This window comes from Festucalex cinctus, chromosome 1, assembly GCF_051991245.1.
Source record: "Festucalex cinctus isolate MCC-2025b chromosome 1, RoL_Fcin_1.0, whole genome shotgun sequence".
Lineage (NCBI taxonomy): Eukaryota > Metazoa > Chordata > Actinopteri > Syngnathiformes > Syngnathidae > Festucalex > Festucalex cinctus.
The window spans coordinates 59,061,500-59,075,379 of NC_135411.1; the positions used below are offsets into that span (position 1 = coordinate 59,061,500).

General features: G+C 44.0%; 19 non-coding genes across 19 annotated transcripts; all 19 read left to right on the top strand.

The window, feature by feature from the left end:
- Nucleotides 1-1,898: 1,898 nt before the first annotated feature.
- Nucleotides 1,899-1,971, top strand: trnar-acg (transfer RNA arginine (anticodon ACG)). The gene has a single exon. It is a non-coding gene; the product is annotated as a tRNA-Arg (tRNA).
- A 310-nt stretch (nt 1,972-2,281) lies between these two features.
- trnah-aug (transfer RNA histidin (anticodon AUG)) lies at nt 2,282-2,353 on the top strand. Its single transcript has one exon. It is a non-coding gene; the product is annotated as a tRNA-His (tRNA).
- Nucleotides 2,354-2,468: 115 nt separating this feature from the next.
- trnar-acg (transfer RNA arginine (anticodon ACG)) lies at nt 2,469-2,541 on the top strand. The gene has a single exon. It is a non-coding gene; the product is annotated as a tRNA-Arg (tRNA).
- A 310-nt stretch (nt 2,542-2,851) lies between these two features.
- On the top strand, nt 2,852-2,923 carry trnah-gug (transfer RNA histidin (anticodon GUG)). The gene has a single exon. It is a non-coding gene; the product is annotated as a tRNA-His (tRNA).
- Nucleotides 2,924-3,421: 498 nt separating this feature from the next.
- On the top strand, nt 3,422-3,493 carry trnah-gug (transfer RNA histidin (anticodon GUG)). Its single transcript has one exon. It is a non-coding gene; the product is annotated as a tRNA-His (tRNA).
- A 496-nt stretch (nt 3,494-3,989) lies between these two features.
- Nucleotides 3,990-4,061, top strand: trnah-gug (transfer RNA histidin (anticodon GUG)). The gene has a single exon. It is a non-coding gene; the product is annotated as a tRNA-His (tRNA).
- Nucleotides 4,062-5,129: 1,068 nt separating this feature from the next.
- trnah-gug (transfer RNA histidin (anticodon GUG)) lies at nt 5,130-5,201 on the top strand. Its single transcript has one exon. It is a non-coding gene; the product is annotated as a tRNA-His (tRNA).
- Nucleotides 5,202-5,316: 115 nt separating this feature from the next.
- trnar-acg (transfer RNA arginine (anticodon ACG)) lies at nt 5,317-5,389 on the top strand. Its single transcript has one exon. It is a non-coding gene; the product is annotated as a tRNA-Arg (tRNA).
- An 876-nt stretch (nt 5,390-6,265) lies between these two features.
- Nucleotides 6,266-6,337, top strand: trnah-gug (transfer RNA histidin (anticodon GUG)). Its single transcript has one exon. It is a non-coding gene; the product is annotated as a tRNA-His (tRNA).
- Nucleotides 6,338-7,406: 1,069 nt separating this feature from the next.
- On the top strand, nt 7,407-7,478 carry trnah-gug (transfer RNA histidin (anticodon GUG)). Its single transcript has one exon. It is a non-coding gene; the product is annotated as a tRNA-His (tRNA).
- Nucleotides 7,479-7,593: 115 nt separating this feature from the next.
- trnar-acg (transfer RNA arginine (anticodon ACG)) lies at nt 7,594-7,666 on the top strand. The gene has a single exon. It is a non-coding gene; the product is annotated as a tRNA-Arg (tRNA).
- Nucleotides 7,667-8,546: 880 nt separating this feature from the next.
- trnah-gug (transfer RNA histidin (anticodon GUG)) lies at nt 8,547-8,618 on the top strand. The gene has a single exon. It is a non-coding gene; the product is annotated as a tRNA-His (tRNA).
- A 498-nt stretch (nt 8,619-9,116) lies between these two features.
- trnah-gug (transfer RNA histidin (anticodon GUG)) lies at nt 9,117-9,188 on the top strand. Its single transcript has one exon. It is a non-coding gene; the product is annotated as a tRNA-His (tRNA).
- A 494-nt stretch (nt 9,189-9,682) lies between these two features.
- On the top strand, nt 9,683-9,754 carry trnah-gug (transfer RNA histidin (anticodon GUG)). Its single transcript has one exon. It is a non-coding gene; the product is annotated as a tRNA-His (tRNA).
- Nucleotides 9,755-10,252: 498 nt separating this feature from the next.
- trnah-gug (transfer RNA histidin (anticodon GUG)) lies at nt 10,253-10,324 on the top strand. Its single transcript has one exon. It is a non-coding gene; the product is annotated as a tRNA-His (tRNA).
- Nucleotides 10,325-10,822: 498 nt separating this feature from the next.
- On the top strand, nt 10,823-10,894 carry trnah-gug (transfer RNA histidin (anticodon GUG)). The gene has a single exon. It is a non-coding gene; the product is annotated as a tRNA-His (tRNA).
- A 494-nt stretch (nt 10,895-11,388) lies between these two features.
- On the top strand, nt 11,389-11,460 carry trnah-gug (transfer RNA histidin (anticodon GUG)). Its single transcript has one exon. It is a non-coding gene; the product is annotated as a tRNA-His (tRNA).
- A 1,069-nt stretch (nt 11,461-12,529) lies between these two features.
- On the top strand, nt 12,530-12,601 carry trnah-gug (transfer RNA histidin (anticodon GUG)). The gene has a single exon. It is a non-coding gene; the product is annotated as a tRNA-His (tRNA).
- Nucleotides 12,602-13,669: 1,068 nt separating this feature from the next.
- On the top strand, nt 13,670-13,741 carry trnah-gug (transfer RNA histidin (anticodon GUG)). The gene has a single exon. It is a non-coding gene; the product is annotated as a tRNA-His (tRNA).
- Nucleotides 13,742-13,880: the final 139 nt, after the last annotated feature.

Genomic DNA, 13,880 nt, shown 5'->3' on the forward strand with positions numbered 1-13,880 from the left:
GCCGTAATCGTATAGTGGTTAGTACTCTGCGTTGTGGTCGCAGCAACCCTGGTTCAAATCCGGGTCACGGCAGATGACTCAGCACTCTGCTTTAGGTTTTCACTGCCGATTGATAGAAAAGCCTTCCCCGTTCGAGGGACAATGACAATCCTCCACTAAGGCTTACAGAAGCTCACTTTCATTTGAGGGGCTTGTGGCGCAATGGATAACGTGTCTGACTACAGATCAGAAGATTCTATGTTCGACTCCTGGCTCGCTCAACTCTTACTTTTCATTGTATAGTTCAACCTTTGTTTTCACATGACTTTTGCACATGAATTCTTACAAAAATGGGAAAAGATAGATGCTATCTCCAGGATATTCGAAAACCTAATTTCCACTGAATTGATGTTCAACATTTATGAATTGTATCAGTTTCAAGGAGCACTGGTGGACAATTTTATGCCCAGGACATTCATTTGACAGTTTCACAGCAGTCCTGGTTCAGCAGCCTGGTTTTCGATTTGGGTCTTGGTGGAAGCAGCAGCTGACAGTGATAGACAACTTTATCCACAAGAAAACAGAAGCGCAGCCTTGATCGTATAGTGGTTAGTACTCTGCGTTGTGGTCGCAGCAACCCTGGTTCAAATCCGGGTCACGGCAGATGACTCAGCACTCTGCTTTAGGTTTTTACTGCCGATTGATAGAAAAGCCTTCCCCGTTCGAGGGACAATGACAATCCCCCACTAAGGCTTACAGAAGCTCACTTTCATTAGAGGGCTTTGTGGCGCAATGGATAAAGTGTCTGACTACAGATCAGAAGAATCTATGTTCGACTCCTGGCTCGCTCAACTCTTACTTTTCATTGTATAGTTCAACCTTTGTTTTCACATGACTTTTGCACATGAATTCTTACAAAAATGGGAAAAGATAGATGCTATCTCCAGGATATTCGAAAACCTAATTTCCACTGAATTGATGTTCAACATTTATGAATTGTATCAGTTTCAAGGAGCACTGGTGGACAATTTTATGCCCAGGACATTCATTTGACAGTTTCACAGCAGTCCTGGTTCAGCAGCCTGGTTTTCGATTTGGGTCTTGGTGGAAGCAGCAGCTGACAGTGATAGACAACTTTATCCACAAGAAAACAGAAGCGCAGCCGTGATCGTATAGTGGTTAGCACTCTGCGTTGTGGTCGTAGCAACCCTGGTTCAAATCCGGGTCACGGCAGATGACTCAGGACTCTGCTTTAGGTTTTTTACTGCCGATTGATAGAAAAGCCTTCACTGTTCCAGGGACAATGACAATCCTCCACTAAGGCTTACAGAAGCTCACTTTCATTTGAGGGGCTTGTGGCGCAATGGATAACGTGTCTGACTACAGATCAGATTATTCTATGTTCGACTCCTGGCTCGCTCAACTCTTACTTTTCATTGTATAGTTCAACCTTTGTTTTCACATGACTTTTGCACATGAATTCTTACAAAAATGGGAAAAGATAGATGCTATCTCCAGGATATTCGAAAACCTAATTTCCACTTAATTGATGTTCAACATTTATGAATTGTATCAGTTTCAAGGAGCACTGGTGGACAACTTTATGCCCAGGACATTCATTTGACAGTTTCACAGCAGTCCTGGTTCAGCAGCCTGGTTTTCGATTTGGGTCTTGGTGAAAGCAGCAGCTGACAGTGATAGACAACTTTATCCACAAGAAAACAGAAGCGCAGCCGTGATCGTATAGTGGTTAGTACTCTGCGTTGTGGTCACAGCAACCCTGGTTCAAAACCGGGTCACGGCAGATGACTCAGCACTCTGCTTTAGGTTTTTACTGCCGATTGATAGAAAAGCCTTCCCGGTTCGAGGGACAATGACAATCCTCCACTAAGGCTTACAGAAGCTCAATTTCCTTTGAGGGGCTTGTGGCGCAATGGATAACGCGTCTGACTACGGATCAGAAGATTCTAGGTTAGACTCCTGGCTAGCTCAACTCTTACTTTTCATTATATAGTTCAACCTTTGTTTTCACATGACTTTTGCACATAAATTCTTACAAAAATGGGAAAAGGTAGATGCTATCTCCAGGATATTCGAAAACCTAATTTCCACTGAATTGATGTTCAACATTTATGAATTGTGTCAGTTTCAAGGAGCACTGGTGGACAATTTTATGCCCAGGACATTCATTTGACAGTTTCACAGCAGTCCTGGTTCAGCAGCCTGGTTTTCGATTTGGGTCTTGGTGGAAGCAGCAGCTGACAGTGATAGACAACTTTATCCACAAGAAAGCAGAAGCGCAGCCGTGATCGTATAGTGGTTAGTACTCTGCGTTATGGTCGCAGCAACCCTGGTTCAAATCCGGGTCACGGCAGATGACTCAGCACTCTGCTTTAGGTTTTTACTGCCGATTGATAGAAAAGCCTTCCCCGTTCGAGGGACAATGACAATCCTCCACTAAGGCTTACAGAAGCTCACTTTCCTTTGAGGGGCTTGTGGCGCAATGGATAACGCGTCTGACTACGGATCAGAAGATTCTAGGTTAGACTCCTGGCTAGCTCAACTCTTACTTTTCATTGTATAGTTCAACCTTTGTTTTCACATGACTTTTGCACATGAATTCTTACAAAAATGGGAAAAGGTAGATGCTATCTCCAGGATATTCGAAAACCTAATTTCCACTGAATTGATGTTCAACATTTATGAATTGTATCAGTTTCAAGGAGCACTGGTGGACAATTTTATGCCCAGGACATTCATCTGACAGTTTCACAGCAGTCCTGGTTCAGCAGCCTGGTTTTCGATTTGGGTCTTGGTGGAAGCAGCAGCTGACAGTGATAGACAACTTTATCCACAAGAAAGCAGAAGCGCAGCCGTGATCGTATAGTGGTTAGTACTCTGCGTTGTGGTCGCAGCAACCCTGGTTCAAATCCGGGTCACGGCAGATGACTCAGCACTCTGCTTTAGGTTTTTACTGCCGATTGATAGAAAAGCCTTCCCGGTTCGAGGGACAATGACAATCCTCCACTAAGGCTTACAGAAGCTCACTTTCATTAGAGGGAATTGTGGCGCAATGGATAACGTGTCTGACTACAGATCAGAAGAATCTATGTTCGACTCCTGGCTCGCTCAACTCTTACTTTTCATTGTATAGTTCAACCTTTGTTTTCACATGACTTTTGCACATGAATTCTTACAAAAATGGGAAAAGATAGATGCTATATCCAGGATATTCGAAAACCTAATTTCCACTGAATTGATGTTCAACATTTATGAATTGTATCAGTTTCAAGGAGCACTGGTGGACAATTTTATACCCAGGACATTCATTTGACAGTTTCACAGCAGTCCTGGTTCAGCAGCCTGGTTTTCGATTTGGGTCTTGGTGGAAGCAGCAGCTGACAGTGATAGACAACTTCATCCACAAGAAAGCAGTAGCGCAGCCGTGATCGTGTAGTGGTTAGTACTCTGCGTTGTGGTCGCAGCAACCCTGGTTCAAATCCGGGTCACGGCAGATGACTCAGCACTCTGCTTTAGGTTTTTACTGCCGATTGATAGAAAAGCCTTCTGTTCGAGGGACAATGACAATCCTCCACTAAGGCTTACAGAAGCTCACTTTCCTTTTAGGGGCTTGTGGCGCAATGGATAACGCGTCTGACTACGGATCAGAAGATTCTTGGTTCGACTGCTGGCTAGCTCAACTCTTACTTTTCATTGTATAGTTCAACCTTTGTTTTCACATGACTTTTGCACATGAATTCTTACAAAAATGGGAAAAGGTAGATGCTATCTCCAGGATATTCGAAAACCTAATTTCCACTGAATTGATTTTCAACATTTATGAATTGTATCAGTTTCAAGGAGCACTGGTGGACGATTTTATGCCCAGGACATTTATTTGACAGTTTCACAGCAGTCCTGGTTCAGCAGCCTGGTTTTCGATTTGGGTCTTGGTGGAAGCAGCAGCTGACAGGGATAGACAACTTTATCCACAAGAAAGCAGTAGCGCAGCCGTGATCGTATAGTGGTGAGTACTCTGCGTTGTGGTCGCAGCAACCCTGGTTCAAATCCGGGTCACGGCAGATGACTCAGCACTCTGCTTTAGGTTTTTACTGCCGATTGATAGAAAAGCCTTCCCCGTTCGAGGGACAATGACAATCCTCCACTAAGGCTTACAGAAGCTCACTTTCATTTGAGGGGCTTGTGGCGCAATGGATAACGTGTCTGACTACAGATCAGATTATTCTATGTTCGACTCCTGGCTCGCTCAACTCTTACTTTTCATTGTATAGTTCAACCTTTGTTTTCACATGACTTTTGCACATGAATTCTTACAAAAATGGGAAAAGATAGATGCTATCTCCAGGATATTCGAAATCCTAATTTCCACTGAATTGATGTTCAACATTTATGAATTGTATCAGTTTCAAGGAGCACTGGTGGACAATTTTATGCCCAGGACATTCATTAGACAGTTTCACAGCAGTCCTGGTTCAGCAGCCTGGTTTTCGATTTGGGTCTTGGTGGAAGCAGCAGCTGACAGTGATAGACAACTTCATCCACAAGAAAGCAAAAGCGCAGCCGTGATCGTATAGTGGTTAGTACTCTGCGTTGTGGTCGCAGCAACCCTGGTTCAAATCTGGGTCACGGCAGATGACTCAGCACTCTGCTTTAGGTTTTTACTGCCGATTGATAGAAAAGCCTTCCCCGTTCGAGGGACAATGACAATCCTCCACTAAGGCTTACAGAAGCTCACTTTCATTTGAGGGGCTTGTGGCGCAATGGATAACGTGTCTGACTACAGATCAGAAGATTCTATGTTCGACTCCTGGCTCGCTCAACTCTTACTTTTCATTGTATAGTTCAACCTTTGTTTTCACATGACTTTTGCACATGAATTCTTACAAAAATGGGAAAAGATAGATGCTATCTCCAGGATATTCGAAAACCTAATTTCCACTGAATTGATGTTCAACATTTATGAATTGTATCAGTTTCAAGGAGCACTGGTGGACAATTTTATACCCAGGACATTCATTTGACAGTTTCACAGCAGTCCTGGTTCAGCAGCCTGGTTTTCGATTTGGGTCTTTGTGGAAGCAGCAGCTGACAGTGATAGACAACTTTATCCACAAGAAAGCAGTAGCGCAGCCGTGATCGTATAGTGGTTAGTATTCTGCGTTGTGGTCGCAGCAACCCTGGTTCAAATCCGGGTCACGGCAGATGACTCAGCACTCTGCTTTAGGTTTTTACTGCCGATTGATAGAAAAGCCTTCCCTCTTCGAGGGACAATGACAATCCTCCACTAAGGCTTACAGAAGCTCACTTTCCTTTGAGGGGCTTGTGGCGCAATGGATAACGCGTCTGACTACGGATCAGAAGATTCTAGGTTCGACTCCTGGCTAGCTCAACTCTTACTTTTCATTATATAGTTCAACCTTTGTTTTCACATGACTTTTGCACATAAATTCTTACAAAAATGGGAAAAGGTAGATGCTATCTCCAGGATATTCGAAAACCTAATTTCCACTGAATTGATGTTCAACATTTATGAATTGTATCAGTTTCAAGGAGCACTGGTGGACAATTTTATGCCCAGGACATTCATTTGACAGTTTCACAGCAGTCCTGGTTCAGCAGCCTGGTTTTCGATTTGGGTCTTGGTGGAAGCAGCAGCTGACAGTGATAGACAACTTTATCCACAAGAAAGCAGAAGCGCAGCCGTGATTGTATAGTGGTTAGTACTCTGCGTTGTGGTCGCAGCAACCCTGGTTCAAATGCGGGTCACGGCAGATGACTCAGCACTCTGCTTTAGGTTTTTACTGCCGATTGATAGAAAAGCCTTCCCTGTTCGAGGGACAATGACAATCCTCCACTAAGGCTTACAGAAGCTCACTTTCCTTTGAGGGGCTTGTGGCGCAATGGATAACGCGTCTGACTACGGATCAGAAAATTCTAGGTTCGGCTCCTGGCTAGCTCAACTCTTACTTTTCATTGTATAGTTCAACCTTTGTTTTCACCTGACTTTTGCACATGAATTCTTACAAAAATGGGAAAAGGTAGATGCTATCTCCAGGATATTCGAAAACCTAATTTCCACTGAATTGATTTTCAACATTTATGAATTGTATCAGTTTCAAGGAGCACTGGTGGACGATTTTATGCCCAGGACATTTGACAGTTTCACAGCAGTCCTGGTTCAGCAGCCTGGTTTTCGATTTGGGTCTTGGTGGAAGCAGCAGCTGACAGGGATAGACAACTTTATCCACAAGAAAGCAGAAGCGCAGCCGTGATCGTATAGTGGTTAGTATTCTGCGTTGTGGTCGCAGCAACCCTGGTTCAAATCCGGGTCACGGCAGATGACTCAGCACTCTGCTTTAGGTTTTTACTGCCGATTGATAGAAAAGCCTTCCCTCTTCGAGGGACAATGACAATCCTCCACTAAGGCTTACAGAAGCTCACTTTCATTTGAGGGGCTTGTGGCGCAATGGATAACGTGTCTGACTACAGATCAGAAGATTCTATGTTCGACTCCTGGCTCGCTCAACTCTTACTTTTCATTGTATAGTTCAACCTTTGTTTTCACATGACTTTTGCACATGAATTCTTACAAAAATGGGAAAAGATAGATGCTATCTCCAGGATATTCGAAAACCTAATTTCCACTGAATTGATGTTCAACATTTATGAATTGTATCAGTTTCAAGGAGCACTGGTGGCCAATTTTATGCCCAGGACATTCATTTGACAGTTTCACAGCAGTCCTGGTTCAGCAGCCTGGTTTTCGATTTGGGTCTTGGTGGAAGCAGCAGCTGACAGTGATAGACAACTTTATCCACAAGAAAACAGAAGCGCAGCCGTGATCGTATAGTGGTTAGTACTCTGCGTTGTGGTCACAGCAACCCTGGTTCAAATCCGGGTCACGGCAGATGACTCAGCACTCTGCTTTAGGTTTTTACTGCCGATTGATAGAAAAGCCTTCCCGGTTCGAGGGACAATGACAATCCTCCACTAAGGCTTACAGAAGCTCACTTTCCTTTGAGGGGCTTGTGTTCGCAATGGATAACGCATCTGACTACGGATCAGAAGATTCTAGGTTCGACTCCTGGCTAGCTCAACTCTTACTTTTCATTATATAGTTCAACCTTTGTTTTCACATGACTTTTGCACATAAATTCTTACAAAAATGGGAAAAGGTAGATGCTATCTCCAGGATATTCGAAAACCTAATTTCCACTGAATTGATGTTCAACATTTATGAATTGTATCAGTTTCAAGGAGCACTGGTGGACAATTTTATGCCCAGGACATTCATTTGACAGTTTCACAGCAGTCCTGGTTCAGCAGCCTGGTTTTCGATTTGGGTCTTGGTGGAAGCAGCAGCTGACAGTGATAGACAACTTTATCCACAAGAAAGCAGAAGCGCAGCCGTGATCGTATAGTGGTTAGTACTCTGCGTTGTGGTCGCAGCAACCCTGGTTCAAATCCGGGTCACGGCAGATGACTCAGCACTCTGCTTTAGGTTTTTACTGCCGATTGATAGAAAAGCCTTCCCTGTTCGAGGGACAATGACAATCCTCCACTAAGGCTTACAGAAGCTCACTTTCCTTTAAGGGGCTTGTGGCGCAATGGATAACGCGTCTGACTACGGATCAGAAGATTCTAGGTTCGACTCCTGGCTAGCTCAACTCTTACTTTTCATTGTATAGTTCAACCTTTGTTTTCACATGACTTTTGCACATAAATTCTTACAAAAATGGGAAAAGGTAGATGCTATCTCCAGGATATTCGAAAACCTAATTTCCACTGAATTGATGTTCAACATTTATGAATTGTATCAGTTTCAAGGAGCACTGGTGGACAATTTTATGCCCAGGACATTCATTTGACAGTTTCACAGCAGTCCTGGTTCAGCAGCCTGGTTTTCGATTTGGGTCTTGGTGGAAGCAGCAGCTGACAGTGATAGACAACTTTATCCACAAGAAAGCAGAAGCGCAGCCGTGATCGTATAGTGGTTAGTACTCTGCGTTGTGGTTGCAGCAACCCTGGTTCAAATCCTGGTCACGGCAGATGACTCAGCACTCTGCTTTATGTTTTTACTGCCGATTGATAGAAAAGCCTTCCCGGTTCGAGGGACAATGACAATCCTCCACTAAGGCTTACAGAAGCTCACTTTCCTTTGAGGGGCTTGTGGCGCAATGGATAAAGCGTCTGACTACGGATCAGAAGATTCTAGGTTCGACTCCTGGCTAGCTCAACTCTTACTTTTCATTATATAGTTCAACCTTTGTTTTCACATGACTTTTGCACATGAATTCTTATAAAAATGGGAAAAGGTAGATGCTATCTCCAGGATATTCGAAAACCTAATTTCCACTGAATTGATGTTCAACATTTATGAATTGTATCAGTTTCAAGGAGCACTGGTGGACAATTTTATGCCCAGGACATTCATTAGACAGTTTCACAGCAGTCCTGGTTCAGCAGCCTGGTTTTCGATTTGGGTCTTGGTGGAAGCAGCAGCTGACAGTGATAGACAACTTCATCCACAAGAAAGCAGAAGCGCAGCCGTGATTGTATAGTGGTTAGTACTCTGCGTTGTGGTCGCAGCAACCCTGGTTCAAATCCGGGTCACGGCAGATGACTCAGCACTCTGCTTTAGGTTTTTACTGCCGATTGATAGAAAAGCCTTCCCCGTTCGAGGGACAATGACAATCCTCCACTAAGGCTTACAGAAGCTCACTTTCATTTGAGGTGCTTGTGGCGCAATGGATAACATGTCTGACTACAGATCAGAAGATTCTATGTTCGACTCCTGGCTCGCTCAACTCTTACTTTTCATTGTATAGTTCAACCTTTGTTTTCACATGACTTTTGCACATGAATTCTTACAAAAATGGGAAAAGATAGATGCTATCTCCAGGATATTCGAAAACCTAATTTCCACTGAATTGATGTTCAACATTTATGAATTGTATCAGTTTCAAGGAGCACTGGTGGACAATTTTATACCCAGGACATTCATTTGACAGTTTCACAGCAGTCCTGGTTCAGCAGCCTGGTTTTCGATTTGGGTCTTTGTGGAAGCAGCAGCTGACAGTGATAGACAACTTTATCCACAAGAAAACAGCAGCGCAGCCGTGATCGTGTAGTGGTTAGTACTCTGCGTTGTGGTCGCAGCAACCCTGGTTCAAATCCGGGTCACGGCAGATGACTCAGCACTCTACTTTAGGTTTTTACTGCCGATTGATAGAAAAGCCTTCCCTGTTCGAGGGACAATGACAATCCTCCACTAAGGCTTACAGAAGCTCGCTTTCCTTTGAGGGGCTTGTGGCGCAATGGCTACCGCGTCTGACTACGGATCAGAAGATTCTAGGTTCGGCTCCTGGCTAGCTCAACTCTTACTTTTCATTGTATAGTTCAACCTTTGTTTTCACCTGACTTTTGCACATGAATTCTTACAAAAATGGGAAAAGGTAGATGCTATCTCCAGGATATTCGAAAACCTAATTTCCACTGAATTGATTTTCAACATTTATGAATTGTATCAGTTTCAAGGAGCACTGGTGGACGATTTTATGCCCAGGACATTTGACAGTTTCACAGCAGTCCTGGTTCAGCAGCCTGGTTTTCGATTTGGGTCTTGGTGGAAGCAGCAGCTGACAGGGATAGACAACTTTATCCACAAGAAAGCAGAAGCGCAGCCGTGATTGTATAGTGGTTAGTATTCTGCGTTGTGGTCGCAGCAACCCTGGTTCAAATCCGGGTCACGGCAGTTGACTCAGCACTCTGCTTTAGGTTTTTACTGCCGATTGCTAGAAAAGCCTTCCCTCTTCGAGGGACAATGACAATCCTCCACTAAGGCTTACAGAAGCTCACTTTCATTTGAGGGGCTTGTGGCGCAATGGATAACGTGTCTGACTACAGATCAGAAGATTCTATGTTCGACTCCTGGCTCGCTCAACTCTTACTTTTCATTGTATAGTTCAACCTTTGTTTTCACATGACTTTTGCACATGAATTCTTACAAAAATGGGAAAAGGTAGATGCTATCTCCAGGATATTCGAAAACCTAATTTCCACTGAATTGATGTTCAACATTTATGAATTGTATCAGTTTCAAGGAGCACTGGTGGACAATTTTATGCCCAGGACATTCATTAGACAGTTTCACAGCAGTCCTGGTTCAGCAGCCTGGTTTTCGATTTGGGTCTTGGTGGAAGCAGCAGCTGACAGTGATAGACAACTTCATCCACAAGAAAGCAGAAGCGCAGCCGTGATCGTATAGTGGTTAGTACTCTGCGTTGTGGTCGCAGCAACCCTGGTTCAATTCCGGGTCACGGCAAATGACTCAGCACTCTGCTTTAGGTTTTTACTGCCGATTGATAGAAAAGCCTTCCCTGTTCGAGGGACAATGACAATCCTCCACTAAGGCTTACAGAAGCTCACTTTCATTTGAGGGGCTTGTGGCGCAATGGATAACGTGTCTGACGACAGATCAGAAGATTCTATGTTCGACTCCTGGCTCGCTCAACTCTTACTTTTCATTGTATAGTTCAACCTTTGTTTTCACATGACTTTTGCACATGAATTCTTACAAAAATGGGAAAAGATAGATGCTATCTCCAGGATATTCGAAAACCTAATTTCCACTGAATTGATGTTCAACATTTATGAATTGTATCAGTTTCAAGGAGCACTGGTGGACAATTTTATACCCAGGACATTCATTTGACAGTTTCACAGCAGTCCTGGTTCAGCAGCCTGGTTTTCGATTTGGGTCTTTGTGGAAGCAGCAGCTGACAGTGATAGACAACTTTATCCACAAGAAAACAGCAGCGCAGCCGTGATCGTGTAGTGGTTAGTACTCTGCGTTGTGGTCGCAGCAACCCTGGTTCAAATCCGGGTCACGGCAGATGACTCAGCACTCTGCTTTAGGTTTTTACTGCCGATTGATAGAAAAGCCTTCCCCGTTCGAGGGACAATGACAATCCTCCACTAAGGCTTACAGAAGCTCGCTTTCCTTTGAGGGGCTTGTGGCGCAATGGCTAACGCGTCTGACTACGGATCAGAAGATTCTAGGTTCGGCTCCTGGCTAGCTCAACTCTTACTTTTCATTGTATAGTTCAACCTTTGTTTTCACCTGACTTTTGCACATGAATTCTTACAAAAATGGGAAAAGGTAGATGCTATCTCCAGGATATTCGAAAACCTAATTTCCACTGAATTGATTTTCAACATTTATGAATTGTATCAGTTTCAAGGAGCACTGGTGGACGATTTTATGCCCAGGACATTTGACAGTTTCACAGCAGTCCTGGTTCAGCAGCCTGGTTTTCGATTTGGGTCTTGGTGGAAGCAGCAGCTGACAGGGATAGACAACTTTATCCACAAGAAAGCAGAAGCGCAGCCGTGATCGTATAGTGGTTAGTATTCTGCGTTGTGGTCGCAGCAACCCTGGTTCAAATCCGGGTCACGGCAGATGACTCAGCACTCTGCTTTAGGTTTTTACTGCCGATTGATAGAAAAGCCTTCCCTCTTCGAGGGACAATGACAATCCTCCACTAAGGCTTACAGAAGCTCACTTTCATTTGAGGGGCTTGTGGCGCAATGGATAACGTGTCTGACTACAGATCAGAAGATTCTATGTTCGACTCCTGGCTCGCTCAACTCTTACTTTTCATTGTATAGTTCAACCTTTGTTTTCACATGACTTTTGCACATGAATTCTTACAAAAATGGGAAAAGATAGATGCTATCTCCAGGATATTCGAAAACCTAATTTCCACTGAATTGATGTTCAACATTTATGAATTGTATCAGTTTCAAGGAGCACTGGTGGCCAATTTTATGCCCAGGACATTCATTTGACAGTTTCACAGCAGTCCTGGTTCAGCAGCCTGGTTTTCGATTTGGGACTTGGTGGAAGCAGCAGCTGACAGTGATAGACAACTTTATCCACAAGAAAACAGAAGCGCAGCCGTGATCGTATAGTGGTTAGTACTCTGCGTTGTGGTCACAGCAACCCTGGTTCAAATCCGGGTCACGGCAGATGACTCAGCACTCTGCTTTAGGTTTTTACTGCCGATTGATAGAAAAGCCTTCCCGGTTCGAGGGACAATGACAATCCTCCACTAAGGCTTACAGAAGCTCACTTTCCTTTGAGGGGCTTGTGTTCGCAATGGATAACGCGTCTGACTACGGATCAGAAGATTCTAGGTTCGACTCCTGGCTAGCTCAACTCTTACTTTTCATTATATAGTTCAACCTTTGTTTTCACATGACTTTTGCACATAAATTCTTACAAAAATGGGAAAAGGTAGATGCTATCTCCAGGATATTCGAAAACCTAATTTCCACTGAATTGATGTTCAACATTTATGAATTGTATCAGTTTCAAGGAGCACTGGTGGACAATTTTATGCCCAGGACATTCATTTGACAGTTTCACAGCAGTCCTGGTTCAGCAGCCTGGTTTTCGATTTGGGTCTTGGTGGAAGCAGCAGCTGACAGTGATAGACAACTTTATCCACAAGAAAGCAGAAGCGCAGCCGTGATCGTATAGTGGTTAGTACTCTGCGTTGTGGTCGCAGCAACCCTGGTTCAAATCCGGGTCACGGCAGATGACTCAGCACTCTGCTTTAGGTTTTTACTGCCGATTGATAGAAAAGCCTTCCCGGTTCGAGGGACAATGACAATCCTCCACTAAGGCTTACAGAAGCTCACTTTCCTTTGAGGGGCTTGTGGCGCAATGGATAAAGCGTCTGACTACGGATCAGAAGATTCTAGGTTCGACTCCTGGCTAGCTCAACTCTTACTTTTCATTGTATAGTTCAACCTTTGTTTTCATATGACTTTTGCACATAAATTCTTACAAAAATGGGAAAAGGTAGATGCTATCTCCAGGATATTCGAAAACCTAATTTCCACTGAATTGATGTTCAACATTTATGAATTGTATCAGTTTCAATGAGCACTGGTGGACAATTTTATGCCCAGGACATTCATTTGACAGTTTCACAGCAGTCCTGGTTCAGCAGCCTGGTTTTCGATTTGGGTCTTGGTGGAAGCAGCAGCTGACAGTGATAGACAACTTTATCCACAAGAAAGCAGAAGCGCAGCCGTGATCGTATAGTGGTTAGTACTCTGCGTTGTGGTCGCAGCAACCCTGGTTCAAATCCTGGTCACGGCAGATGACTCAGCACTCTGCTTTAGGTTTTTACTGCCGATTGATAGAAAAGCCTTCCCGGTTCGAGGGACAATGACAATCCTCCACTAAGGCTTACAGAAGCTCACTTTCCTTTGAGGGGCTTGTGGCGCAATGGATAAAGCGTCTGACTACGGATCAGAAGATTCTAGGTTCGACTCCTGGCTAGCTCAACTCTTACTTTTCATTATATAGTTCAACCTTTGTTTTCACATGACTTTTGCACATGAATTCTTACAAAAATGGGAAAAGGTAGATGCTATCTCCAGGATATTCGAAAACCTAATTTCCACTGAATTGATGTTCAACATTTATGAATTGTATCAGTTTCAAGGAGCACTGGTGGACAATTTTATGCCCAGGACATTCATTAGACAGTTTCACAGCAGTCCTGGTTCAGCAGCCTGGTTTTCGATTTGGGTCTTGGTGGAAGCAGCAGCTGACAGTGATAGACAACTTCATCCACAAGAAAGCAGAAGCGCAGCCGTGATCGTATAGTGGTTAGTACTCTGCGTTGTGGTCGCAGCAACCCTGGTTCAAATCCGGGTCACGGCAGATGACTCAGCACTCTGCTTTAGGTTTTTACTGCCGATTGATAGAAAAGCCTTCCCCGTTCGAGGGACAATGACAATCCTCCACTAAGGCTTACAGAAGCTCACTTTCATTTGAGGGGCTTGTGGCGCAATGGATAACA